The 17,741-nt window shown below is 46.0% G+C and overlaps 1 long non-coding RNA gene across 1 annotated transcript; it reads right to left on the bottom strand.

The window, feature by feature from the left end:
• Positions 1 to 1,737: 1,737 nt before the first annotated feature.
• LOC138770326 (uncharacterized) lies at positions 1,738 to 10,824 on the bottom strand. Its single transcript, XR_011359460.1, has 3 exons — positions 10,706 to 10,824; positions 1,853 to 1,874; positions 1,738 to 1,757 (listed from the first exon to the last, which is right to left on the bottom strand). It is a non-coding gene; the product is annotated as an uncharacterized lncRNA (long non-coding RNA).
• Positions 10,825 to 17,741: the final 6,917 nt, after the last annotated feature.

Below are 17,741 nucleotides of genomic sequence, written 5' to 3'. Positions count from 1 at the left end.
TGCTATGGGGGAAAACACCATAAAAATCAGACCAAGAAAAACACTTTATTCAAACAAAATGCTGCAAGGTTTGCTAGAAAACAATGCAAGTAATGTAACATTAAAAAATAAAAGAAAAAGTTCTTTTAAATCAACTGGTGCCAGAAAATGTCAGAGATTTGTAATCTATGAAAAAAATCTTAAAGGAGACCTGTCACCCCCCTCGCCGGGGTGACAGGCTCCCGACCCCCAGATAGATCCCCTTATACTTACCTCATGTCGCCGAGTCCCGCTGCCGGAGCCGGTCCCGGGATGGAGATATCCCGGTGAGAAGCCGGCGCGCGCGCTGTGGAGATGGGTCCGGCGTCCATAGAGAATGAATGGAGCCGTGCGCGCGCAGCAGAGATGAGTCCGGCTCCATTCATTCTCTATGGACGCTGGACTCATCTCCACAGCGCGCTTGCCGGCTTCTCACCGGGATATCTCCGTCCCGGGACCGGCTCCGGCAGCGGGACTCGGCGACATGAGGTAAGTATAAGGGGATCTATCTGGGGGTGGGGAGCCTGTCACCCCGGCGCGGGGGGTGACAGGTCCTCTTTAAGTCTTCCATTACTTATCAGCTGCTGTATGTCCTGCATGATGTGGTGTATTCTTTCCAGTCTGGAGAGCAGGAGAGGGTTTTCTATTGGGATTTGCTGCTGCTCTGGGCAGTTCGTGACATGGACAGAGGTGGCATCAGAGAGCACTGTGTCAGACTGGAAAGAATACACCACTTCCTGCAGGGCATGCAGCAGCTGATAAGTATTGGAAGAGTTGAGATTTATAAGTAAATTACAAATCTCTGGCACTCTGTAGCACCTGTTGATTTGAAAGATTAAAATGCTGTTTTTCATAGGTTTGTTGTTTAATACGTGATCCCCCTGCGGACATGTCTGTAACTGATTATATTACTATAGTATTTTACTGTGAGATACTTACTCCAAATCCTCCAGACGCTCATCGATGTCGTCGCTGCTGTTGGTGATAGAATAGAGAAGATGGTGAGAACCAAACACACATTAGAGACATCAGTTTTCTGGCAGAACTTCACCAATAAGAAGGGGGTAGAAAGGATTGTTCAGCAAAAAGTTTTTTCATTCAAACCAGCTGGTGCCAGAAAAATGCCAGAGGTTTAGAGATTTGTAATTTACTTCCATTATAAAATCCCAAGTCCTCCATTACTTATCAGCTGCTGAATGTCCTGCAGGAAGTGGTATTCTTTCCAGTCTGAAAAGCAGGAAAGGTTTTCTATGGGGATTTGCTACAGTGCAGTTCCTGTCCCAGACTTAGATGGCAGCATAGAGCAACTGTGTCAAACTGGAAAGAATACACCACTTCGTGCAGGACATCCAGCAGCTGATAAGTATTGGAGATTTATTTTTTTCATAGAAGTAAATTACAAATCTCTGGCACTTTCTGACACCAGTTGATTTGAAAGATTTTTTTTTTTTTTTGCTGAATTACCCCTTAAAAAAACAACAAAAAAAGCTCCTAACACCTGTTATTTTTATAGGCTTGTTGTTTAAGACGATACTATGAGATACTTACTCCCAATCGTCCGAATCCTCCTCAATGTCCTCGATGTCGCTCCTGTTAGTGATAGAATAGAGAAGATAGTGAAAACCAGTAACACATTAGAGACATCAGTGATGATCGGGGTCTATAGGGGAGGAATTATAGGGTCACACAAGTTTTACATCTTCAGTTTAGATTTACTCACCCGAAATCCGATTCTTCATCTAAAGAAAAAAAATAGAAAACCATTAGTTTAGAGAACTGCTTTATACATTGTAGAGATACATAGATACATAGAGATATTATAGACAAAACTCACCCTCGCCGTCATCCAGTCCAGCCTGAAATAGGAAATAGAGAGAGTAAGCAGAGGACATTGGTATATTGCTGAGCATGAGACCTCCTTCTGTGTCCATCTGACCTATGTGCTTGGATGGGATAGGGTGTAGGTGGGGGCACTATTACAGTGCTCATCCAGGATTACACACACACTCATTTCTTCCAAAAACACACGGGGGGCTGATTTAGTGGGCTATGAAGCAGAATGGTCAGATTTGTAATCCCGCTGTCAGTCCGCTCTGTGGAGAAGGTGGGGGGCAGCCCGAGGACCATGTGGATGATATCTATGTTTTTCCATGTGGTCCTGGGGCTGTCTCTACCTTTTCCACAGAGAGGGCAGACAGCGGGATCCATACTGCATACTGCTCCCCAGTATCTTCATTGTTTCTGCCCGCTGTCCTTAGCCGCCGGTGGAAATCTAGAGACGGTCTGTGAAGTTGCACCGGCAGCTGCGGACAGCGGGCAGAAGCCAGGAAAATATCGGGGAGCGGGCAGAAGCATCGGGGAGCGGGCAGAGGTATGTATATACTTTATTATTTTCTTTATACAGTCATCAGCCATCGGCCGTGCATCGTTATTACACGTAGTGATGCGCAGTCGGCGGCCAATGTTTGTAGGTCAGGACCAAAAATAACCAATCAGTCGATCGTTGTCTTTATTACAAGGAGCAATAATCTGCAGAATCGGAAGCTCTGGCTAGTAGGACCCCACTCTTTTCTAGCTGGGTGTCTGTTTGTGAACCGGCACACTTATGTTTGTGAACAGGTGTGAAGTATCTTTTCAACGCAAGGTATTTCTAGTTTTTTACACTCATACTTCTACTTATACCTTTGCCATCTTTCTCTTGGCCAATTGTTTTTTATTTCCTTTATTGAAAAATACAATTACAAACGGGAAAATGAGATATCTGAACAAGAGAGATATTGCAAACCTGATTGAGGCAATCCATTTCTGAGAAAATTCTTTTTTTTTTTTTATATGCTACATGACCACCTTCCCATTGGAAAATTTGCCCTTGATCCAATATGGCGGCCATCAAAATTGTGACGGAATATCAATAAAAAGTACAAATTCCCCAAACCAGCGCCGCAGATGAATATAATGAAGGTAGATGAGTAATCAGTGTCTGTGGATAATTTTATTAGAATCCCATCCAGTACACATTGGGGTAATATACTGTCATATTGTGTCACTCTGTTGCATAGAAAACTCTCCTATATACTGCACATCCTATTTGTGGTATAATTTACAATTATAATTGTCACTTATGTTTGAAAAATGCGGACAATAAACTAACAAATCAGTGTAAGCTTTTATCTTAGATCTAGGGGGTTATGTGAGTTATCCTGAATTATAAATGTATTTATTTATTTATTTCTGATTTATTTCAAGAACGGCGCCATGCTTATCCTCAGGTGTCATGTGGTATTACAACTCAGTTTTATTTACTTCACTAGAAAATGTGCTGCAATACCACAGAAAAACCGGGGACAGTAGTGGCGCTGTTTATGGATGGGAGCAGCTATGGCCCAGATTTATCAAACTGTGTAAGGCAACGTTCACACATAGTCAAAACACTCACTCACTCACTCACATATAGGAACTTACGTGCTATAGACACCCAACAACTGCTAGATACCGTACAGTCATCATTGCCCCCCACCTCTTCCCTCTCCTGTCCTAATCTTGCTGCCAAACAATACCACGACACCCTCAAAACCACTCTGGACAAACTTGCACCCCCTATACCCCAAACAGCCCGACACAGACGGCCACAACCCTGGAACACATGCAGAACTCGTTTTCTTAGACGGTGTTCTAGGTGTGCTGAACATCTGTGGAGGAAATCCAAGACAACAGCCAACCTTCTACATTATAAGTCTATGCTTAGAAGCTACTACTCAGCTCTTCACTCTGCTAAGCAATCCTACTTTACCACTCTGATCTCTTCTCTTTCCCATAACCCAAAACGCCTCTTTGATACCCTCAACTCTCTCCTTAAACCCAAAGTTCAGACACCCATCACTAACCTCAGTGCTGAAGGCTTAGCCAACTACTTCAAGGGTAAAATAAACACAATCCGCCAGGAGATCATCTCCCATTCCCCAGGTAATATTAATCCTATTCCTTCTCACTGTTTCCTCCTCATCCCTCTCAGCCTTTGAGCCAGTGACAGAGGAGGAAGTCTCCAGACTCCTAGCCTCCTCTCGCCCCACCACCTGCCCTAGTGACCCTATTCCCTCACACCTTGTCCAGTCTCTCTCCCCTGTTGTCACTACCTACCTTACTAAAGTCTTCAACCTCTCCCTCTCCTCTGGCATCTTCCCCTCGACTTTCAAACACTCCACCATCACTCCATTACTGAAAAAACCCTCCCTAGACCCCTCCTGTGCAGCCAACTATCGACCTGTCTCTAATCTCCCTTTTATCTCTAAACTCTTGGAACGTCTGGTCTAGTCCCGCCTAACCCGTTACCTCTCTGACAACTCTCTCCTTGATCCCCTTCAGTCTGGTTTCCGTCCTCACCACTCTACAGAAACTGCTTTTACTAAAGTCTCTAATGATCTCCTCACCGCCAAATCTAAAGGTGACCATTCCCTGCTCATTCTCCTGGACCTATCTGCAGCTTTTGACACTGTAGACCACCAGCTCCTCCTCTCCACGCTCCGCTCTATTGGCCTAAAGGACTCTGCTCTTTCCTGGTTTTCCTCCTATCTCTCTGACCGCTCCTTTAGCGTATCGCTTTCTGGCTCCACCTCATCTTCTCTCCCCCTTACAGTCGGGGTTCCTCAGGATCAGTCCTGGGCCCTCTCCTTTTCTCACTTTACACTTTACCCATCGGACAAATCATCAGTAAGTTTGGTTTTCAGTACCATCTCTATGCTGATGATACCCAGCTATATACCTCCTCCCGTGATATCACCCCCGCACTTCTACAGAACACCAGTAACTGTCTGTCTGCCATCTCTAACGCTATGTCCTCCCTATTCCTAAAACTAAACCTTTCTAAGACTGAGCTTCTTGTCTTCCCTCCCTCTGCTAAACACCCTCCACCTGACATCTCCATCTCTGTCTGTGGTGCAACCATAACCCCTACACAACAAGCCCGCTGCCTTGGGGTTATGTTTGACTCAGATCTGTCCTTCACTCCTCATATTAAATCTCTTTCACGTTCCTGTAATCTGCATCTAAAAAACTTATCTAAAATCCGTCCCTTCCTTACTGTCGAATCTGCTAAAACTCTTATTGTCGCTCTGATCCATTCCCGCCTTGACTACTGCAATTCCTTACTAATCGGCCTCCCTTCCTCTAAACTCTCCTCTCTCCAGTCCATTCTCAATAGAGCGGCCAGGCTTATCCCCATGTCCAGCCGCTATACCAATGCCTCCCCCCTGTCACTACATTGGCTCCCTGTTAAACACAGGATACAATACAAAGTCCTCCTGCTCACCCACAAGGCTCTCCACAGTGCTGCACCTCCCTATATCTCCTCCCTCATCTCTGTCTACTGCCCTACCCGTGCCTTACGCTCCTCTAATGACTTAAGACTAACATCCACCTTAATCCGCACCTCTCACTTCCGTCTCCAGGACTTCACCCGAGCTGCACCAGTTCTATAAAATGCATTACCCAAGACTGTCAGACTCACCTCCAATACCCAAAGCTTCAAACGTGCCCTCAAAACTCATCTGTTCAAGCAGGCTTACCAGGTTCCCTAATTTTGACTGCTACCCTCAACCTCCCCCCCCCCCCCACACACACACACACACCTACCACCACGCACACATACATACATACATATATACATACACACACACACCAAGCATTTAAGCACTTAGACCTGTGCATGCATGCATTGGCTGGTGACAGGTTCACCCACCCTTACCTGCACTGCCTTATTTATAATGATGGCCGGACCATAAGAACAATGATGCATTTTGCCCCTCTGCCATTCTGTCTCGCACCCCCTCCTGATAGTGTGTAAGCTCATGCATGCGAGCAGGGACCTCACTCCTCATGTATGGATAATTATATGTATCTCTCTGTAATGTCTATTTTTTGTCTATGTATGTACCCCAGAATTGTAAAGTGCTGCGGAATCTGTTGGCGCTATATAAACAAAAATTATTATTAAACAAAAATTATTATTATTATTATTATTATTATTATTATTATTATTATTATTAAAACATCGGTCGTTGTTGGCAGTGTCAAACAACGGCCACTGTTTTATTTCTATTTGGATTGCGGGCAGATTTGGGTGTGCCTGTAATCCAATTAACCATAGACATCTGTTCAATGTACAGCCGTCAGAATGGCCATACATTACAATGTGTGCACAGTCCGAACAACGGCCGTTGTTCCTGCACCAGCGGCCGTAAATAATGGACAAGTCAATTGTTTGTGCGGCTGTACACAGCAGAAATCTGCAACATAAAATTCACAGTATAAAATCTGCAGCAAGCACAGTACATGTGAATGTTCCCTTAAAGACAAAGCAGGATGTGCTACATTTAGGCTGGATTTCCCCAAAGTATCCAAAAAACAAAAACTCCAGTATTGCTGCATGGTATAGACCAGTCCCCATATGTATACTGCTTGTAGATGAATGGTGGTCTGCTCATCCTGAATGTGCAGGGTAGGAGGATGGAGATAGTAGGGAGCAGCTTTGTACCTAATAGGCCCCATGTCAGGTGCACCAAACTACCCCTGCTCGCTCAGGGACCTGTCAGGGCAAAAATGTCCTAATGTGGGTGGAGCCATATGCTACACCCAGGGCATGTGACTGGCCTTTTTGGGCCATTTTTTGTGTGTATTTTTTTTACAACTGTCTTTGTTTTGGCGCCGGCTACAAGCTGCCGTAACAATCTCCCCCGACTACTCCTGGTGGATGGAACCAGTTGGGAGTAAATGATAGGGTGAGCATAGGGCATTGGAGAGGAATTGGACGGGGCAGGGGTCGCTTTTATTAGGGTGCTTACACCCCAACAAGTCCCTTAGCAAGCAGGGGTAGTTTGGTGCACCTGACATAGGGCCTATTAGGGACATAGGTGCTCCCTACTATCTCTATCCTCCTACCCTGCACCTTCGGGATGAGCAGACTACCATTGATCTACAAGCAGTATACATATGGTAAGATTGTCATATACTTTAGTACAGGGGCATTGCTAGGGTCCTAAAACATACGGGCATGTGCCCTCTGAGTGCCGTCATAAGCAGATAGTAATAATGCCCCCTGCTGTGTCCCCATATAGTAATAATGCCCCCTGCTGTGTCCCCATATAGTAATAATGCCCCCTGCTGTACCCTCCATATAGTAATAATGCCCCCTCTGCTGTTAACCCGCAATTAACCCGACCACCATCCCCACACACACTACCCCACCTGACCCCCTCCACTAACACACTACCACACCTGACCCCCTCCCACACATACACACTATGCCATTTGACCCCCACACACACACATAGTGCCCCTTATGGTAGCTAATGCCCCCACAGTACCCCATATAGTAGCCAATCCCCCCACAATGCCCCATATTGTAGCCAATCCCCCCACAGTGCCCCATATAGTAGCCAATCCCTCCACAGTGCCCCATTTAGTAGCCAATCCCCCCACAGTGCCCCATATAGTAGCCAATCCCCCCACAGTGCCCCATATGGTAGCCAATCACCCCACAGTGCCCCATATAGTAGCCAATTCCCCCACAGTGCCCCATATGGTAGCCAATCCCCCCACAGTGTCCCATATAGTAGCCAATCCCCCCATAGTGCCTGGTAAAGTATCTAATCCCCCCCAATAGTGGCCCATATAGTATCCAATACCCCCATAGTGCCCATATAGTATCCAATACCCCCATTAGTGCCCCATATAGTAGCCAATCCCCCCACAGTGCCCCATATAGTAGCCAATCCCCTACAGTGCCCCATATAGTAGCCAATACCCCATAGTGCCTGGTATAGTATCTAATCCACCCATAGCGCCCGGTATAGTATCTAGTTCCCCATATAGTATCCAATACCCCCAATAGTGCCCCATATAGTATCCAATACCCCCCAATAGTGCCCCATATAGTAGACAATACTCCCATATAGTAGCCAATACCTCCATAATGCCCATATAGTATCCAGTACCCACCAATAGTGCCCCATTTAGTAGCCAATACCCCCCAATTGTGCCCCATATAGTATCTAATACCCCCATATAGTAGCCAATATGCCCCAATAGTGCCTCATATAGTCACTCCAGTCCAATCCAGACCCTCCCCTCTGTACAGTGCCCTTCTATTGACACCAGCCTGGCACCCGCACTTCCCCACCAGAAAAAAAAAACAAAAACAAAACCTCACCTGTCACCCGTTCCCAGCAGCTTCTCTCCCGGCAGCGTGCGGTCTCCGGAGCATGCAGCGTCTCTTTACCATGCTGCCGTTGCTGGAAGATCACAGGAGACGGCGGGCTGCTGGGAGAGGAGCTGCAGCCGCAGCGCTGCCCAATCCAAAAGTGTCTGGCAGCAGGCAGCCTCCTTTTGAGAGCATGGTGGCGGGTGGTCCACTCGTATCTCAGCCATATGTGCCTCCCCCATGCTTCTCCCCTGCGCCTCCTAACCTCCACTTGCGAGATGGGTAGTAGCGGCAGCTTGACGTGTCGCCCGGACGTGCTCCTCCAATCCAATCAGCTCAGAGCGGGAGCGTGGGGCAGCTGTGGCGGGCCGTGGTGCACGCATCCAATCAACACATGCGCCACGGCCTGCCGCAGCAGCCCCATGCCCCCTCTGTGCTAATTGGATTGGAGGAGCACGTCCGGGCAGGCAGTAGGTAAGGCGGAGTGGCAGTCGCAGCGAGCTGCGAGCCAGATGCGGCCATCAAAAGAGCCACATCTGGCCTGCAAGACCGGGGCAGCAAAGATCTGTGACAGAACCCTCAGTGTTAAACAGAGACTCTATGAGAGGGCTCACACGCTTCCTCTCTCCTCCGCTCCAAGAATTGACATGTCAACGCCGCTTGACATTGAGGCAGGCGTTGCTCTTACAGTTTGGGGTCTACAGTATAGCAGCTATTTGCCAGTAAATGTATGTTACACCTAATAATAAATCAGAGTGCATTCTAATATATATATATATATATATGTATATATATATATATATATATATATATAGTAATTTATTTATTTTTATTTAAAGGAGTACACCAGTCATCATGCAAAAATGTAAATGTTTTCTTAGAAGGTATCCAGCAGACAATACACAGAACCCTGCTGACATGGTGATTTTGTAATTACATATCAATAAATAGTTGTACCATGCCGGATTTGTTACAGCGCGCTCTCCTCCAGTGCTCTCCTCCATTTGCGGCAAATCCGGAGCTCCATGCTGTCTCACAAACGGAGAGTGACCTGGCACAGTTCCTCACCGCTCACAGCCTTGTGTCTGTCGGCCGCTATGGAGGATGGCCGGGCTGCTGTGCACTGCGGGGGTCCATAGCTGTGCTCGACAACGTCCCGGCTCTACAAGCAGACAGGGAAGCCTGTTGTGGAATCCTCCCCCCCATTACAATGCGGAGGAGGTGCTGCTGTGCGAGGGGTGGTAGGAGGATTCCACTACAGGCTTCCCCATCTGCCCGTATAGCCCGGAGAATGTACAGCAGTCGTTGTGCCCCCCCCATAGGCCATCCCCAGGACATTGTGCAAGAGCAGCGGTGGCCCCGTTCATCCTTAAGGCACCTCCCCCTTGACAAAACCGAGCAACGCTGTCAGTGGTGCTGTATGATGAGGGATTACACTCCAGGCTTCCCTGTCTTCCTGTAGAGCCCGTAGAGGGACAATGTCCAGCGGCACCCCTCTTGTATGTCAGCATCTCAGTGGCTGTGTAATGGGGGAGGGGGATATCACTGCAGGCTTCCCTGCCACCCCCTCTGTGACTCTCCAGCTATTAAATTCTTTATTTAGAGAAGCAGCAGGGAAACACAACAACACTCCAGTGCGCCAGTACACATAGCAAGTTGCACAACAAAATAACACAGGAGCAGCTTTTACCTATGTTTAATAAAGAATATCTTGTATATGATCTTCGGATGTGCTGAGCATTTTCCCTTCAAACTTTTTCTTTTTGTTTGTTTTTCTCCCATAAAGTGTTGTCACCACACCATGATCATGGGAGTTGTAGTTCTGCAACCTGGAGCTTTCCTGGTTGAATAACTACAACTCCCATCACCACAACATGAGGATGGGGCTTGTAGTTATGCAACCAGGAGAGCTTCAGGTTGCAGAACTACAAATCCCATACTGTACCACATATATTATAATTATTTTTATTCAACCTGACAGATCACACAGTAGATCCTGATCCAGTGATAGCATTGTCACATATTACTGCACATCTGGATAAAGTCTTAGGCCAGGCCCATGTATGTGTGCTATGTGATTTCCCTCTCTACCTTATAGGAGTATATTCCTTCCTATGTCCGCAGAGGTGCTGGAGATCACATAACACACACAGTGCATGAGCCCGGCCATAGACCACAGCCACCACCCAGCAGTTATCATGGCCAACTAAGCCCCGCCCCCTGCATGGAACATGGCAAAATGGCAGTTGGAAATGGCTGAACATGGGGAATAAGTAACAGGGTGTAAGGTATTTATAGCTCCCCATTCTACACATCTCCTCCCATCACCACTGTCTCCTATGGGGGGGGGCACCTATGTGGTCATGTGATCAGGGAGGAGTATCTACAGGTACAGATACTCCTGGACAGGACATCCCACTATGTACACAACCCCATCTCTATACAACCCTATCTGCTATACCCTGCTATACTGGATGGGGAATTCTCACTCACATGTTCCTCGTAGACAACGGGAAAGTCCGTATCCTCCACGAACTGGTCCTCCTCGCTGTAGATGATGGTCAGCTCTTCCTCCATGTCTCCAAAACTCCTTCTGTCACCAATCTCGCACAAATCGCCTATGTGTGTGAGAGAATTAAAGATTACATGGAGAAAACTGATTAAAAATAGAAAATAACAAAAAAATACCAGGAGCCAATGGATGTGTGTACTTACAGTCCAACTCCTAATAAAGCTCTGAAGGGTCCGGTTTGTAAACAAATTACATCATGATTTTCAATAATCTTTATTTAAACATCTTGAAACAAACACTTGTACTAACCAAACAATGAACAGTCGGCCATTGGCAGGAATTAGTGTGAATAAAATCTTGGTCTATGCGCTCGGCTGTAGTATTTTATTATGATTTATACTGATATTTGATTAATGTTGCTCAAAAAAACAAAAACATTTATTTGATAAAAGGTTCCAGTCCCTTCCTATAAGAATAGTTTTTCCCATATAATTACTATTTTATTAATAGTTTTATATAAGGGTAATAAGTGATTATTATTACATATCTGCCACTACTTTCCCGCCTGCTCTGCCTGTGTAGGGTTCAGGTCTCTTTTGGGGTTTAGTGTTTATGTTCATCTTGACTATTGTGCACAGTTTGCCATAGGCGGCCATTATAACACATATGTGTATAGAGAAGTCCAGTCTCCTACACTCAATACACTTCAGCCTGTGACAATATGGGGCATTGCATCTGGTTACAGGGGGCATATCTAACTACTAATGTTATTGTATATGGCTACAGAGAGCCTCTCTAGCTACATAGGGCATTGTTTCTGGCTTCAGGGGCCACTGTATCTGGGTATAGGGGCCATAATGGATATGGTTAAAGTAGACATTGGGGGAAATTTATCAACAGGGGATTTTTCTAGATGTGGTCTATTTCTGCTTTGGCAAGAATAGACTGTTCTATTTAAAGTGCAATTTACTATCAGGGATAAGCATGGTCTATTTTCTGTGGTGCAGATTTGTTTGGTTAAGAATTGTCTCTAAATGGTCTCAGAATTGTCTCTAAATAGTCTCATTGGCCCTGGTTTGCCTCCTAGGTAATGAGCATTATCTTCTCCCTTTCTAGTTCAGATACCGGCATGCAGAGGATTACGTCGGATTCGTTTGGACTACTTTGATGACCAGCGGACTTTACTGTTCAATAAAATGGTCTACGAGGGGTGTGGGGGTGTTTTTATTTGATTAAAATATTTTTCTAAGTGTGTTGTGTTTTCTTTCATTACTTTACAGACTTAGTAGTGGAAGCTGTCTGATAGATGGAATCCATTATTAAGTCTGGGCCTAGTGCTAGCCGGTATAAAATGGCTAACACTAACCCCGCCATTATTACCCCAGTACCCAATGCCACCAGGGGTACTGGGAAGAGCTGGGTGCCAGTGGTCCCGGAGCGTCAAAATTGGCGCTCTTGAACTGGGCGGCAGCAGGCTGGTAATATTAGGCTGGGGAGGGCCAAAATAAATGGCCCTTCCCACCCTGGTGCTACTAGGCTGCTGCTGCTTGGTTTTTAACGTGGCTAGTTATGGAAAGTGGGGGGGATCCTATGTGTTTTTTTTAAATATATAAATAATTAAAAATGCATTGGATCCCCTCCCTTTCCATAACCAGCTGGGTTAAAAAACAAGCAGCAGCAGCCTAGTAATACCAGTGTGGGAAGGGCCCTTTATTTTAGCTGCACCTGACCCACGGAGCATGCCGGCTCCACATTATAGGTGGTGAAATACACCACCTCTAGTATGGAGTCAGTCTGCGACCCATGTGTGACTATTTTAGTTAGTTGTACATTATGTCTACTTTCAGCGTAAGCCGAAGTAGGCATGATTGGTGTATGTCGAGGAAAAGTCGCAACTATGCGGTTGTGCAAAATTTTGTGACTTTTGCACTTCAAAAAAATGGCTTAAATTTTTGATAAATCTCCCTAATTGTGTTTTGTTACGGGGGCATATCTAGCTGTAAGGGTCATTCTAACTGGTTATAGGGGCACACTGTATCTGGCTATAGCAGACATGGAATTTGATCCAGGTAGTATATCTAGTAACAAGGCGTATTATATCTGGTTATAGGGATATTGTATCTGGTTATAGGGGCATTGTATCTGGTTATAGGGGTATTGTATCTGGTTATAGGGGTATTGTATCTTGTTATAGGGGCATTGTATCTGGTTATAGGAGCATTGTATCTGGTTATAGGGATATTGTATCGGGTTATAAGGGCATTGTATCTGGTTATAGGGATATTGTATCTGGTTATAGGGGCATTGTATCTGGTTATAGGGGTATTGTAATTGTGTTTTGTTACGGGGGCATATCTAGCTGTAAGGGTCATTCTAATTGGTTATAGGGGCACACTGTATCTGGCTATAGCAGACATGGAATTTGATCCAGGTAGTATATCTAGTAACAAGGCGTATTGTATCTGGTTATAGGGATATTGTATCGGGTTATAGGGGCATTGTATCTGGTTATAAGGGCATTGTATCTGGTTATAGGAGCATTGTATCTGGTTATAGGAGCATTGTATCTGGTTATAGGAGCATTGTATCTGGTTATAGGGATATTGTATCGGGTTATAGGGGTATTGTATCTGGTTATAGGTTATAGGGGTATTGTATCTGGTTATAGGGGCATTGTATCTGGTTATAGGGGCATTGTATCTGGTTATAGGGCATTGTATCTGGTCATAGGGGTATTGTATCTGGTTATAGGGGCATTGTCTCTGGTTATAGGGGCATTGTATCTGGTTATAGGGGTATTGTATCTGGTTATAGGGGCATTGTATCTGGTTATAGGGGTATTGTGTCTGGTTATAGGGGCGTTGTATCGGGTTATAGGGGCATTGTATCTGGTTATAGGGGCATTGTATCTGGTCATAGGGGTATTGTATCTGGTTATAGGGGCATTGTCTCTGGTTATAGGGGCATTGTATCTGGTTATAGGGGCATTGTATCTGGTTATAGGGGTATTGTATCTGGTTATAGGGGTATTGTGTCTGGTTATAGGGGCATTGTATCGGGTTATAGGGGCGTTGTATCTGGTTATAGGGGCATTGTATCTGGTTATAGGGGTATTGTATCTGGTTATAGAGGTATTGTATCTGGCTGCAGGAGGCACAGTGTTGGGTTGGTGGAAAGTAAGTGTAACTTTCTTTCTTTGTGCATGGCATTGTTTTGGGTTATATGGGGCATAGCTGGCTACAGGGGGCATTGTATCTGGTTTTAAAGGGCATACTGTATCTGACTACAGGGGACATTGCATCTGGTCATAGGAGGCATATCTAGTTATATGGGGGTGTTGTATCTGGCTGTAGGGAGCATTGTATCTAGCTACTGAGGCATTACCACTGGCTATAGGGGACCTATCTGTCTACAGGGACCACTGAATCTGGCTGCAGGCGGCATATCTAGCTAAAGGGGCCTTATTATTTTATTATTGGCAAAAGGGGATGTTATTATAGGGGAATGTGGTCATCATTATGGGTTATGGAGCATTGTTACTGGCTGCAAGAGAGTTTTATTACTTGTTACAGGGCCATTATTGCTGACTACTGGTGACACTATTACTGGGAATAGGGACATTATATCTGGCTACAGGGCTCCATATTACTGGGGGAGGGGCATTACTAATGGCTACAGGGGACACTATTACTGGGGAAGGGCCATTACTAATGGCTACAGGGGGCACTATTACTGGGGAAGGGGCATTACTAATGGCTACAGGGCTCCATATTACTGGGGAAGGGGCATTACTAATGGCTACAGGGGGCACTATTACTGGGGAAGGGGCATTACTAATGCCTACAGGGGACACTATTACTGGGGAAGGGCCATTACTAATGGCTACAGGGGACACTATTACTGGGGAAGGGCCATTACTAATGTCTACAGGGGGCACTATTACTGGGGAAGGGCCATTACTAATGGCTACAGGGGGCACTATTACTGGGGAAGGGCCATTACTAATGGCTACAGGGCTCCATATTACTGGGGAAGGGGCATTACTAATGGCTACAGGGGCACTATTACTGAGGAAGGGGCATTACTAATGGCTACAGGGCTCTATATTACTGGGGAAGGGGCATTACTAATGGCTACAGGGGACACTAATATTTGAGAAGGAAGCATAATAACTGGGACATACAGGTCAGTCACATTGTTATTGAGGGATCTGATGTGGAAAGGAACTGCTGACAGAGCCTATGGCTGCAGTGGGATATTAGTCCTTGGGGGTCTCATTGAGTAAATCTTATCACTTGGGGGTACTCCTCTTCCTTCTTTAATACCTGACCCTCTGCATCTCTTTCCTTCTGCCTAAATTCCTTTTTACTTTTGTCTATTCCAATTTTTAATTGCAAACCACACCTGAACTGGAGACAAGAGAGGGGGAAAAGTGGCCATGTTTTTGTAGAACTGGATAACCCCTTTAAGGATTCTCCTTAAGTGTTAGCGTCATCTCAAACTATACAGTCTGTAGCTGTATTTCAGTTTTTCTCCAACGTCTTAAGCATTCAATACAAGTATTCAGCGGGATCTGCTTACATGGTTCTTTACTGATGTTCCAGTATTCTCTTAAACCTTTAGAGATTGTGCCACACAATTCTGCCTGCCATGAGGGCCCACCTATATACTTGTAATGCTCACCTAGGCCCACCTAGATGGTTGTATTGGCTGACCCCAGGCCCAACCAGATGACCACAGAGCACAGCTCCAACAATCACCTAGGCCGAACTAGAGGGCTACATAGCACAGCTCCAACAATTACATAGACCCCTTCAGATAATTATAAACCACTCTTACAATGTTCACCCAGGCCCACCCAGTGTACTACTCCCCCCCTGGACCATTTCTTTCCCTAATATTGCCCTCTTAAAGGTGAGAGCTCCCTGCAATACCTTTTCTCCCACCAGAATAGACACAATTTCTTCCCAATATTTTCTCAGTTGGGCACATGCCCAGAAGAGATGTAACATATATAATCCGTCTCCCCCTTGTATTGTTTGGACTTTAATAATACCGTCACTCTGTGCAACCTCAAATAGTCTTTTATCTTCAGTTTTGTCGGCATATTTCAATTGAAAATATTTTAATCTGTGCCCCCAATTTTGATCTTTATCACTAATTGCTCGAAACGTCTTAGGCTATGTTCACACAACGTATTAGACCAGCCGTTCCGTGACATCGCTTAAGGCCATATCAGGCCCAGTACTTAAGGGGTTAAGCTGACGACAGAACGTTTTGGACAGGTGTAGAAAAAAAGAAAAAAAGAACCATCTTGGTGGGAGACCACAATAATGCACAGAGAAGTATGCCCTATATAACACTGATAATACACAGAGCGGTGATAATACACAGAGAGGGACCCCGCATCACACTGATACTACACAGAGAGGGACCCCGCATCACACTGATAATACAAAGAGAGGATCCTGCCTCACACTGATAATACACAGAGAGGGACCCCGCCTCACACTGATACTACACAGAGAGGGACCCCGCATCACACTGATAATACACAGAGAGGGACCCCGCATCACACTGATACTACACAGAGAGGGACCCCGCATCACACTGATACTACACAGAGAGGGACCCTGTATCACACTGATACTACACAGAGAGGGACCCCGCATCACACTGATAATACACAGAGAGGGACCCCGCCTCACACTGATACTACACAGAGAGGGACCCCGCATCACACTGATAATACACAGAGAGGGACCCCGCATCACACTGATACTACACAGAGAGGGACCCCGCATCACACTGATAATACACAGAGAGGGACCCCGCATCACACTGATACTACACAGAGAGGGACCCCGCATCACACTGATACTACACAGAGAGGGACCCCGCATCACACTGATAATACACAGAGAGGGACCCCGCATCACACTGATAATACACAGAGAAGGACCCTGCATCACACTGTTACTACACATAGAGGGACCCCGTATCATGCTGATAATACATAGAGAGGGACCCCGCATCACACTGATAATACACAGAGAGGGACCCTGCATCACACTGATAATACACAGAGAGGGACCCCACATATCACTGATAATACACAGAGAGGGACCCCGCATCACACTAATAATACACAGAGAGGGACCCCGCATCACACTGATAAAACAGAGAGAGGGACCCCGCATCACACTGATAATACACAGAGAGGGACCCCGCATCACACTGATATTACACAGAGAGGGACCCCGCATCACACTGATACTACACATAGAGGGACCACGTATCACACTGATAATACATATAGAAGGACCCCGCATATCACTGATAATACACAGAGAGGGACCCCGCATATCACTGATAATACACAGAGAGGGACCAAACATCACACTGATAATACACAGAGAGGGACCCCGCATCACACTGATAATACACAGAGAGGGACCCCGCATCACACTGATACTACAGAGAGAGGGACCCCGTATCACACTGATAATACACAGAGAGGGACATCGCATCACACTTATAATACACAGAGAGGGACCCCGCATCACACTGATAATACACAGAGAGGGACCCCGCATCACACTGATAATACACAGAGAGGGACCCCGCCTCACACTGTTACTACACAGAGAGGGACCCCGCCTCACACTGATACTACACAGAGAGGGCCCCCCGCATCACACTGATAATACACAGAGAGGGACCCCGCATCACACTGGTACTACACAGAGAGGGACCCCGCATCACATTGATACTACACAGAGAGGGACCTCGCATCACACTGATAATACACAGAGAGGGACCCCGCCTCACACTGATACTACACAGAGAGGGACCCCGCATCACACTGATAATACACAGAGAGGGACCCCGCATCACACTGATACTACACAGAGAGGGACCCCGCATCACACTGGTAATACACAGAGAAGGACCCTGCATCACACTGTTACTACACATAGAGGGACCCCGCATCACACTGATAATACACAGAGAGGG

The sequence above is a fragment of the Dendropsophus ebraccatus genome, chromosome 13, assembly GCF_027789765.1.
Source record: "Dendropsophus ebraccatus isolate aDenEbr1 chromosome 13, aDenEbr1.pat, whole genome shotgun sequence".
Classification (NCBI taxonomy): Eukaryota; Metazoa; Chordata; class Amphibia; order Anura; family Hylidae; genus Dendropsophus; species Dendropsophus ebraccatus.
Note: the sequence above shows the minus strand (reverse complement) of the source record. Positions and strands in the feature narration are given on the sequence as shown.